Genomic DNA, 12,133 nt, shown 5'->3' on the forward strand with positions numbered 1-12,133 from the left:
TTCCACAGCCACGTGATCTTGTTCAATGTGGCTTCCATGCCCATTTCCAGGCCTCCCAGTTCAACTCCAGCCTGGATCTCTGGTTCCCTCTCTCACAATTTCTTTCTGCTTCTCTGCAGTCTCACCCTAATTTACCTGGGGATCCAGCTTCTGCCTCACAGGAGCATCTTGACATACCAGCAGTATGCAACCTGGAAGCAGCTTAACATCCTCATTGACAGATAAATGCCATTCACAAATGTATTGCAGTTCTAGTTAACACAGGACCAGCCATGGTTCTCCAGCAGCAAAAGGCTGCTACATATCAGCAGCCAGATGTTCTCCACAAATGCTGCAGGTGAGCAGATTGCACTCCTAAATTAGCAGAGATGTGCGAGGCATGAACTCCCCTTTCTTCAGCAAGAACAGTGGCATGCCCTTTGACGCTCACACATCTATTGAGCAGACAGTAGACTCCAAAATAACGAGCAAAACTAGTGGGGGCCAGATATCGGTGCAGGGCCAGCTGTCTGAATGATTTCATCTAGGGAAAAGGGCTTTTCAATGTGCGGACTCAAAGTGAAAGAGTGCAGCCTTCCAGCAGCCACAGAGGAGACAATGCAACATAGCATCAGGGCATCAAAGTTGCCACCTATTTGGGTTTTTAACTGAATAAACAAATGTCATGAATATTCATTTCTGCTTTCTTTGATTTTGTTTTGTTATAAACCATTCTCAATAAACTAGCAATGTTCAAGTGCTTTTTCATTTTGGGCACATAACAACCTTCATTGTGCACAGATAAGTCACAATGATCTGGCACCTGCTGGCAATGTTGCATACCTTAACATGCCTCACCTGGAAAGGTTACTGGTTGCTGCCATCAATCAATTCTGCTGGAGGAAATCCTTGCTTGTTGCAGTAACAATGAGAAAGGCACATTGTCCTTTATTGCAAGAGGATTTGTGGATAAAGTTGTCTTACTAAAATTATAGAAAGCCCTGATGACAGCACACCTGTAATATTATATACAGGTCTAGGCTCACTACACAAGGATAAATAGACCTGCAAAAGAGGGAGTGTAATGAAGGTTCATCAGATTGATCCTGAGAGAGAGAGAGTGTGAGTGTGAGTGTACAGAGCTCCAAGTAAGAGGTTAGCCATTCTGAGTTGAGATGAGAAGAAATTTGTTCACCCAGAGAGCAGTGAATCTTTGGAATTCTCTACCCCAAAGCTGCTGAATATATTCAAAGCATGCTAAGGGAATCAAGGGAAATGGGTTAGTGCAGGAAAGTGGTGTTGAGGTTTAAAAAACATTGACCTTTTTTTTATTGAATAGCACAGCAAAGAGAGGCTGAATGGTCTATTCCTTTTATTTATGTTTACACAGTTGAGTGATGCCTTTTCATTAAAACAGTGATTGTTCTACTGTAGTGGAGCTCATGATTGCAAAAATAATTTATCTACTGCCACAGTTGTCACTTCATTCTGGCAATTACTGAGAATAAGCTTCAATGTGAAGTTTATTCCCATCTCAGGATTCTTCACCATCAGATAAATTCTGAGGGAAGGACTCCTAAGTTAGGCTGAAAAATGTAAGCAACGTTGCATAATGAAATGAAACATCTGGTCTACGTCAATGATTTCTTTGGATTGCCTTTTCGTGAGGAGATTTCATCACCATGTGCTGTATAATGCACAACCCTGCAACATTCAGGCAGAAACAGGTCCCCGACAGCAGCAGCAAAGAGACCCAGAGCCCAAGGGCCATAAAAGAAGTTTGAAGACATCTAGGACCAATGGTAGCAGTAGAACAGTGGAGGCTACCAGCAGGATATACCTCCAAACGTCACTTGCTTCATCACCCAGCTGAGCAGAGGTGCTAATAATTGTCCAGGTGAGCACCGAGGGACTCCCTTACAGGCAGATGCTTCTCTTAAGCCAGTTGCAAAATTATACACACCAGTGCTAACCAAGCAACCATCTCCACATTCTAATCATTACCACCAATCTAATGCATCAATAATCAGCTGGGAGTCTCCAGATGATCCATAATTTTCTCATATCATACTTTACAAGTCAGGGTCAAAGTCAAGTTTATTGTCATATGCACTAGTATATGTATGCACAGGTACAATGAAAAACTTACTTGCAGCAGCATTACAGGCACATAGCATCATATAAGCAGCATTCACAAGAAAAACAAATTATACATGAGTTTTTACCAGAAAGAACACAATTAGAAAAAAAAGTACATTTTAGTGGAAAGTGATCAAAGTAGTCATAGTATTGATAAACTGCAGTGATTAGTATTTTGCCAGTTGGTTCAAGAACTGATGGTTGAAGGGAAGTAGCTGTTCTTGAACCTGGTGGTGTGGGTCTTCAGGCTTCTGTACCTCCTGCTCGATGGTAGCTGTGAAAAGATGGCATGGCCTGGATGGTGGGGATCTTTGATGATGGATGTTGCCTTCTTGAGGCAGTAAACCTGCACTTTCAATTGCTTTAAATCTATGCTCTCTGGTTTCTGACCCCTCTACTAAGGGGACTTCCTATTTACTCTGTCAAAACGTCTCATGACTTTATGCACCTCAAACAAGTCTCACCTCAGCCTCCTCTATTCCAAATAAGCCCAAACTACCCAATCTCACCTCCAAGCTAAAATTTTCCAATGACATCCTTCCTATAATACCGTGACTGGAAATGGTACAGAATACCCAAGCTGTGGTCAAACAAGCCTTGTATACAATTAAAGCATAACCTCCCTGCTTAATATTCTTTGCTTTGCCTAATTATGGAAGATATCTCGTGCTACAAAGAGCACTCACAGCTTCTTGATCACACTGTGGAATTTATGGGAAGTTTGAGCAGTCCACTGTCAGTTCTGAAGCTCCCTACTGAGGTCTACCTCAATGTCACCTGAGTGCCCCTTTAAACTGCAAGTAAAGCAAGGACATGACATGTTGTTGTCCAGTATCCATTTCATGATGGTCATTGTGTGATTCTTTGAATTTATATTGGTGTGGGCTGAGATACGAGTTTCGTAACTTGATATCATTAGATGTGTTCCAAATGCTGTGAAAACAATTGACATGCCAGTGTGGATTGCAAATATTATTGTCCAGTCCAATTTTGCCATCAGCCTGATTCACCAGGAAATGATTGCTAATGTGATTTCATCCAAGTAAAATTGATTTTGGATCACATAGTGCTGAAAAAAAAAAGCATTTCACAATCCAATTTCTAGGCTTAACAGTTCAGGCTACAGAATGTGACATTAAAGTGAAATTCAGTTTAATGCTATGAAACCACTCTAAGGATTCTCAGGTGATTCAGTCAAAGCTAGGCAGAGAACATTTTGCACTTCAATTGCCAAAGAAAGACCTCTATTAAAATAGAAACACAAAAAAACATTTATACCTGTTTCATTCATTCTTATTCAGCAGCTCCAGTACAAATTACCAAACAGCCAAAAAATGAATTCAGAAATAAAGATAATCAATAAACAACAGCAAAACTGACAACCTGAATATAATTTTATTTAAAAGTAGACAATACCAACAACATATGGGGCTTCTGACAAAGCGACTATCTTATAATCCCATGGCATTACCAATGCTTGCAGCAAGAAGAATCACGGTGACTGAAGTGTTTTTCTATACACAGAAAGCATCAATCAATTTGAGCAACAGTGACTGACATGGTATTCAGAATCTTATTACCTGAAATTTATAGGCAATCACACAGCAAGACCTTATAGGCTAAATATTAATTGCAGTATTTACATCAGCAGTACTGCTAACATGAAGTATAATTTATATAAATTGTACCTGCCAGAACAATGTGACATGTGCAGAATATTCAGAATCTAATTTCAACAAGGGTCTAGCCCACTACTTGTCAAAGGATCAGAATAAAAGGTAATAAGAAAGACTCAATTTTTCCATGGTCACTAGCACCATTAATGAAGAATGAAGTTATGACACCAGGCTTGGAAACAGCTAAATGCTTTAGATACCAAATTAATGATATTAATATTTAACAATAACACAAAAATATAGGAACAACAACAGACCATTTAGGTCTTCGAGTCTGTTCTGTCACTCATTTAGGAAATAGCCAATTCCTACCTTTTGTTAGATATTTCAGAATGTCACTGCCTAAAAAATCTATCACGGTCAGTTTTAATATAAGAATATAAGAACTCAGTGTCACATGCTTGCTGCACCATTCAGTAAGATCATGGTTGATCTTTTAGCTCAGCATCAATTTTCTGCACTAACCCCATATGTCTTAATATGTAAAAATCAGTCTGTGTCTTGAATTTACTCAGTGCTTGAGCCTCCAAAGTCCTCGAGCCTCCAAACTCCTCCTGGGTAAAGAATTCTGAAGATTGCTACCACTGGGTGAATAGATTCCTTCTCATCTCTGTACCAAATTGCCAATCCTTTAATGAGGATGTGATCCTTGATTCAAGACACCCGACCTTGGGAAATATCAACTCCACATTTACCTTATCCAGCCCTGTGGTACATTTCAATGAGATCACCTCTGACTAAATTCAAGAAAACATAGGCCCAGTCTCCCTGATTTCTCCTCATGACAAACCCAGCCCAGAAACCAATCTCGCAAATCTTTTCTCCCCATCACAAGCACATCCTTCCTTAGCTAATGAGACCAGATTTAGACACAAAATTCCAGATGCAGTCTCACCAGAGCCCTATGTAACTGCACTAGATGCTTCTATTCTTGTACTCAATTCTTCTTGTAATAAAAGCAAACATATTACTTGCCTTCTTAATTATTTACAGTATCTACATATTAGCTTTTGGTGATTGGTATACAAGGACATCAGGTCCCTCTGAGTAACACCTTCCAATCTCTCACCTTTTCAAAAAATTGAGCTCATCTATATTTTTTCCACCACAGTGAAAGACCTCGTATGTTTCTACGTTATGTTCCATCTACCATATCCTTGCCCATTTACCTAACCCCATACCCAGCCTCCCCAAAGTTGCTCAGCATTTTCCTCAAAGCCCACACTTAATATCAAGCTCTATAGCCTCAACAAACATGGATATATTACACCTGACTGTTTCATCCAAATCAATGACACTGAGAACTGCTGGGATCCCTGCAGCACTCTTCTAGTCACAGCCTCCCAATCCAAAAAGTGACTCCGTTCATTTCATATTCCAACTCTATTTTCTATCCTTTAATCAATTCTCAATCCATGCCAGTACATTACCCTCTATACAGTGTGTCCTAATTTTGTTTAATAATCTTTTATGTGGCACCCTAACCAAGACCTTCTGAAAGTCCAAATACAATAGTGATGTGCCCAAGGGCACAGTAATTTGCCCCTATCTTACAGCTTCAAAGAAATTCTAACAGATCTATCAAACATGATTTCCCTTTCACAAATCAATGTTGACCACCCAACTGTATTATTTCTGAAATGCCCTGTTACCACTTCCCTAACAACAAATTCTAGCATTTTCCTTGCTACTTCTGTCAGGCTAACCGGCCTACACTTCTTTTCTCTTCCTCCTTTCTTAAGCAATGGGGTTACATTTGCCCACTTCTAATCTGTAGGAATTGTGCTGGAATCCATGAATTTTGGAAGATGGCACATCCACAATCTCCATACCATCCTCCTTCAAAACTTTAGAAGGCAGGTCACAGGAATGCAGAGTTATAGAGAGATACAGCACAGAAACAGGTCCTTCAACCCAACGAGTTCACGCCGACCATCAATCACCCGTCCACGCTAATCCTACACTGTGCTGTACTGGGCCTGTATTGTGCTGTAATGTTCTATGTTCTTAATCCCATTATATTCTGCTCACATTCTCAGCAATTCCCAGCCTTTAAAGTCTCATTATATTCTCCAGTCATATTTCTTTTACTAAGGCTAATTTCTTTGAGCTCCCCATTCAATCTGGATGTGTACTTCTCCACTATTTTCTGGAGTTCTTCTATTTCTTCTCATGCAAAGCCAAAAATAAATTATTTGTTAACTTTCACTGCCATTTCCTTATTGCCCAATATCATTTTTCCAGTCGCACTCTCCCAGGAAACCACATTCCAAGGATTCAGAGAGACCTAGACCAGCTGGTGAAGAACAACACCTGCCCGAGGCATTTATTTTAAGCAAGGGGCTACAGAAAACCTCTTGGTCTACAGCCAGAAACTCCTGGCAGATAGTTGTCAGAGGTGTTTTTGGTAAGGATATGAATGCAGCTTTTGAATGGTTTTGCTTTGGGGAAGGCTGAAATGCTGGCAAATGTCATGGCTCACTCTGCCTGCTTCACTGGGGCGAAGGAAACACAGACAAAAGTCTTCTCTCCTCTAATATGCAATTTGGGAAATCACCTTAGTGCGGCAGTGAGCTGCAAACTGAGTTCAACAGAGGTCAGCATCATCAGTTAGAATGACCATGAGGTGACGAAGCTGAGAATGACCATAGCCCTAAATAAAAAAAATCACAGATACTAGAAATCTGAAATAAAAACTGAAAATGCTGGAAACACTCAGGAAGTCAAGCAGCATCTGTAGAAAAAGAAACAAGAGTTCTGATGAAACTGAAATGTTAAGTGTTCCTCTCCTCACAGATAATACCTGACCTCGAGTGCTTCCAGCATTTTTACTTCTTATGTCTGTACCCTTGTACTCCATGGACATTTCAAGTATGTGAGGCTGTATTTGACATTGACGGCAGTCACATATCAGTAAGAATGCAATGTGAGTCTTGGCCCTTTAAATAGAATGGTTTCAGAGGAGACTGATAGTAAAAACCTGGTTGTTCTTTAAGCAAATATGAACTACAGTCCTTCAGAGCAGTGAGGTTAAAAACTTCACCACAAATGAATTTTGCCCTAGACATGACTGTTGACATTATTCGGGGGAATTTTATCTCAGTGAAAAAGTGCTAGGGAGAATAAAAATCCCACCAAAATAAACAGACAAATGTTCCCATGGGTTCTAATACATCCAGAAACATGTACAGAATTATTCCATTGTGAGTTAGGCCAATTTTTAGCAGCACAATGTCATTTTTTATTGTGTGAACAAATTTCTGTCCCAATTCTCACTAACTGTTAGGGGATGCACTTCAGGAAGAATGTAATGGGACTTGAGGGGATGCAGGAAAAAAATTACTTGATTGGTTCAGAGGATGAAGAACTTCAGTTGAAGCAGCCGGGGATATTTCCCTTGGAGTAGAAATGATTGACTGGAGATTTTGAGTTATTCAAAATTGTGGAAGGGGGTCTCGGGTAAGTACTTTCTGTCAAGTAAATATAGAGAAGCTGTTCCATTGGCAAAAACAAATTGAGAACTGTGGGCAAAGATTTAAGGTGATTCCCAAAAGAACAAAAAGGGGTGTAAAGAATTACTCATTCACTACAGTGAGTAATTATGACCTGGGAATACTGCCTGAAAGGTCAGATTCAATGACACTGTTCAAAAAAGATTTAATGGAAAAAAAAATTGCAGGGCTACAATGAAAATAAAAAGGTAAGAAACTGGAACAGAAGTAAGCCACGTGATCCATGAAGCTTACTCTGCCACTCAATAACATCATGGCTGAACTGATCTTGGCCTTCTGCTCCAGTTCCTGTTTCCCATTACCTTGAGTTGCCCTTTGATCAAAAATTCTAGCCCATCGTGGCAAGAGCAAGGGAATAGAATAGATTCAATTAATTACTCGTACATAAAGCTAGCACATGCATGAGGGGCTAGATGGTTTCCTTCTGGTCCATAGTGTATAGAGCCCATGATTATGAATTTACTCCTTGATGTCAAGATATCCTGCTGGTAAGTTTATGCTGCTTGCTCACAGTATTCCAGGTGTTATCTAACGAAATGTTTATATAACTATACTATAACTTCGAACCCTTATACTCCAGTCCTTCAGATATAAAGTTCAGCATTCTCTGTACCAATCCATTACATTTTAAGGATCTAGGTGTCCAAATACACAAATCTTATTGGATCTCCACTGCTTCTATATGTCTACCATTTGGAAAGTATTTTTGTAGGTCCAAGGCAAATGACCAAACATCTGCCCACATTTCAAATACATTTAATACAACTTTTCCCCCATTGTTTCATAAATTAATTTCTCTTTGTAATTTAATGTTTGCATCTACATTGCTTATAATATTGCCCATCTTTGTGTCATGGGCAAATATGATTTGAAACTTCTTGCATCAATTAAGTAATCTACTTATCAATAGTTGAGGTTCCAACACAAATCCTTGCAGACTGCACAAATTACATCTGTCAGTTTTGAGTATCACCACTTGCCATTCAACCAATTTTATACCCAGATCAATAATATGCCTTCAATTCCAAAGGTTTCAATTTTAGTTAATTATCATGCAATTTCTTCCAAGCTGGTCTTATACATTCCATGTTCATGATGTGGCCTCCCCTATATTGGGGAAACCAAGCATAGACTCGGTAACCGTTCTGCATTGTATGTGCGCTTTATCCACAACAGTCATTTCAAGCTCCTATTTGCATGACATTTTAACTCCCTTTCCCACTCCCACACCAACCTGTCTATCCTTGGCCTTCTCCATTGCTACAGAGAGGCCTAATGCAAATTGTAAGAACATTTCAGATTCCACTTAGGTAGCTTACAACCCAAATGGTATGAACATTGAATTTTCCAATTTCAGGGAACCCACACCCCCAGTGTTTTTCCTCCCACACACACTCACTTGTCCACTTAATTTTCTCCTCCCTTTGTTCACCATTCCCATCCCCTCAACCCTCACCCACCTCTTCTAACTGTTCATTATCCTCTGCCCATCTGGTTCTACCTATCACCTGCCACCCTCTGTCCTACCCCTCCCTTATACTGATATATACTGGCCACCTTTCCTTTTCTCTCAGTCCTATGGCAGAGGCACCACCTGAAACATCAACTTACACCTTTCGCCTCCACAGATGCTGCTTGATCTGCAGAGTTCTGCCAGTGTTCTGTTTATTTTGTTCCTTCATCAGTATGCTCACTTTTGTTCAGGAGTCTTCCCCCAAGCCTCAGAAGATCCTCCCTAGTCTTGTGGATTCTTGGTCTATCTGGACCCCTATCTTAGCTCTCTTAACTGGTCTAGATCTCTTCATGGTGGCTTGCTTAGGTGACATAAATCTTCTCAATTGTTCCACTCTGCTCACTCATTCTAACCTATTGCACTCTGAATATGCAAAAGGTTGTTCACTAGGTTCAACCCAAACATTGCCACTTGACTTGCAGACAAGGGCACAGCTGTTGTTACTTGAAAAACCAACCTGTACCATGAGGAGGCTGAATGCTAGCTTAATGAAGTCTAAGCTCTCTTATCAGAAGAGTACAAGCATGATCATGTTTACACACAGGTATTTAAGCCCCTCAGTAGGGAGAGGGCTCTCAGGTTGGCAGATTGGTAACTGAGGTGGGATGTTGGCATCAGGATTGCAGATTGATATCCAGGGTGAGGAGGGTTGTCGATAGAGGGTCCCAAGCTTTTTATGAGCAGGGTGGTTAGAGGAGCTGAGAGAGTTGTCACAATGGATATGTATTATTACTAAAAGAGTATCTTCAAGAGTCAGATCACCAGCACCAGAGACTCCATAGCCTGGCTCATTCTAGTGCTTGTGAGGCCTGCTTCAGTGTCACTATAAGTGCTTGGTTCTGTAAGAGTGACCAGTGCAGTTCTGGTAGTAGTACCGGAGGTGAGCACTGCACACCTTGGACTCATGGGCATGCCCTGGCTCCTTTGGGCTTCAACACAGCACAAGTAGGATCCAGAGGGAAAACTGCTGGCCATATATGTCACAAGTCCCAAATTTTCATCTACAATTGATTTTTCTTTGAAAAGGAAAAACATAGAATACACAAACTAAGGACAATGTGATCAATTTTTAGATAATGTTTATAATACCACTATCACGTTCTACGATTATCCCCCTCACCCCTGATTATCAATCTTCAATCCTGACGCCAACATCCCACCTCATTTACCAATCTGCCAACCTGAGAACCCTCTCCCTACTGAGAGGCTTAAATACCTGTGTGTAAACATGATCATGCTTGTACTCTTCTGTTAAGAGAGCTAGACTTCATTAAACTAGCATTCAGCCTCCAGATGGTACAGGTCTACGATTGCCATTTTCTGTCCTGATTGTGCAGGGAGTCAAAATTCTTCATTTATTAGAATATCCAAGCTTAAAAATAATTAATCTAGTCTGTACAAGAAAGTAATCAGTGACATAGATAAATGTAGCATTGAAACATTTGGTAATGTTTATGATCTGTTTTTTTTTGTTGGCATTCTCTATTAAAACTCGGAACAATTTATAAATTGTGTTCCCATCGTCCCCTTCTCCACCCTATTAGATTCCATAGGGATTTCTCTACATTTCTACATGGTAAGCACACAGTCACCTTTTGCACCATCTCCCAAGCTGGCCCAGTCTTCAATGGGAAAGGGTGGGGAGAGGTCCAGAACAATTCTGTCCATGAAATAACCAAAAATACTATGACAGCTGGCTAAACAATAATATCTGACAGCAACCGCAAAACCTGTCAGGAACTAAATGTATCTGGCATTCAAAATATTACAAAAACATTTGAAAAGTAAAAAATTAAAATAAAGTTTAAAACACAAGAACTCTTAAAAATAACTAAACTCAAATTTAAAAAAATTAAAATATTGAAAGGTTGCTCCCTTGCAATGGTTCTTTTCCTTCAAATGAATGGATTCGCTCTTCCTTCCTGGTCTATAAAGTACGTTCAGCTGGTAGATTCTCCAGTGTCAGCATTGGCAAATGTGACATTCACTGCTGGATTCCACAGGGAGACAGACCAGTGTCAGAACATGCTTAGGAAATAGCTGGCTAAGATTGGGCATTCAGATAGGGAAACCCAAGTTTGATGCATTTACATAGAGAAACATCATCAGTTCCGTGCAGAACTGCTGACACTCCACAAGATCCAGCCTATTAAAAATAATTCAACAACAGAAATAATAACAACCATGTAACTTTTTTTTTAAATTTCTAACATGCCCATCTCCTGATCAGCTTGACATCCCTTGCCAACGGGTAAAGGTTATAGGCAGAGCCTCACCTCCTCTCAAAGTTGTTCAGCCTTTGTGAATAAAAAAGTTTGATGTAAATAGACTTTTAAAAATGTTTAAAATTGCTTCAGTTTTTAAAAATTAAAAGTTTTGCCAATGAATAGTTTCTTGGTTATGTTGGATCATTTTCAGTGTTACCATGTTACATGAAGAATGGCACCATATCACATATGGATTCTTGTCATGCTTGTACCCAATCATCAGATGTCAAACTCATACAACAATATTCAATGGTAAATGGTCCAAGTAGTGAATGTGTCAATCAATAAGTGGCAAAGAGGAATGTAATCATCAATCATGAAGATTAAAATTCTACAAATCAAACACAACAATGAACACAAGGCAAATCAGAATCAGGTCTGTTATCACAGTCTCATATGATGTGAAATTTGTTGTTTTGCAACATCAGTACACTGCAAAGACAAAAATATAAATTATAAAATAAATAAATAGTGCAAACAAAGGAACAATGAGCAAGTGTTCATGGACCGTTCAGAAATCTGGTGATAGAGGGGAAGAAGCTGCTCCTGAATCGTCCAGTGTGGGTCTTCAGGCTCCTCTACCTCCTCCCTGATGGTAGTAATGAGAAGAGGGTATGTCCCAGATGGTAAGGGTCCTTAATGATGGTTGCCGTCTTCTTCAGGCACCGTCTCTTAAAGATGTCCTCGATGGTGGGGAGGGTTATGCCTGTGATGGAGCTGGGTCAGTCTACAACCCTCTGCAGCCTCTTGGAATCCTGTGCATTGGAGCCTCCATACCAGGCGGTGATGCAACCAGTCAGAATGCTGTCCACTGTACATCTGTAGAGACTTGCAAGAGTCTTTGGTGACATACCAAATCTCCTCAAACTCCTAACAAAGTAGAGCTGCTGGCGTGCCTTCTTCATGATTGCATCAATGTGTTGGGCCCAGGACAGATCCTCGGAGATGTTGACACCCAGAAATTTGAAGCTGCTCACCCTTTCCACCGCTGACCCCTCAATGAGGACTGGTGCATGTTCTCCTGAAGTCCACAATCAATTCCTTGGT

This window comes from Pristis pectinata, chromosome 21, assembly GCF_009764475.1.
Source record: "Pristis pectinata isolate sPriPec2 chromosome 21, sPriPec2.1.pri, whole genome shotgun sequence".
Lineage (NCBI taxonomy): Eukaryota > Metazoa > Chordata > Chondrichthyes > Rhinopristiformes > Pristidae > Pristis > Pristis pectinata.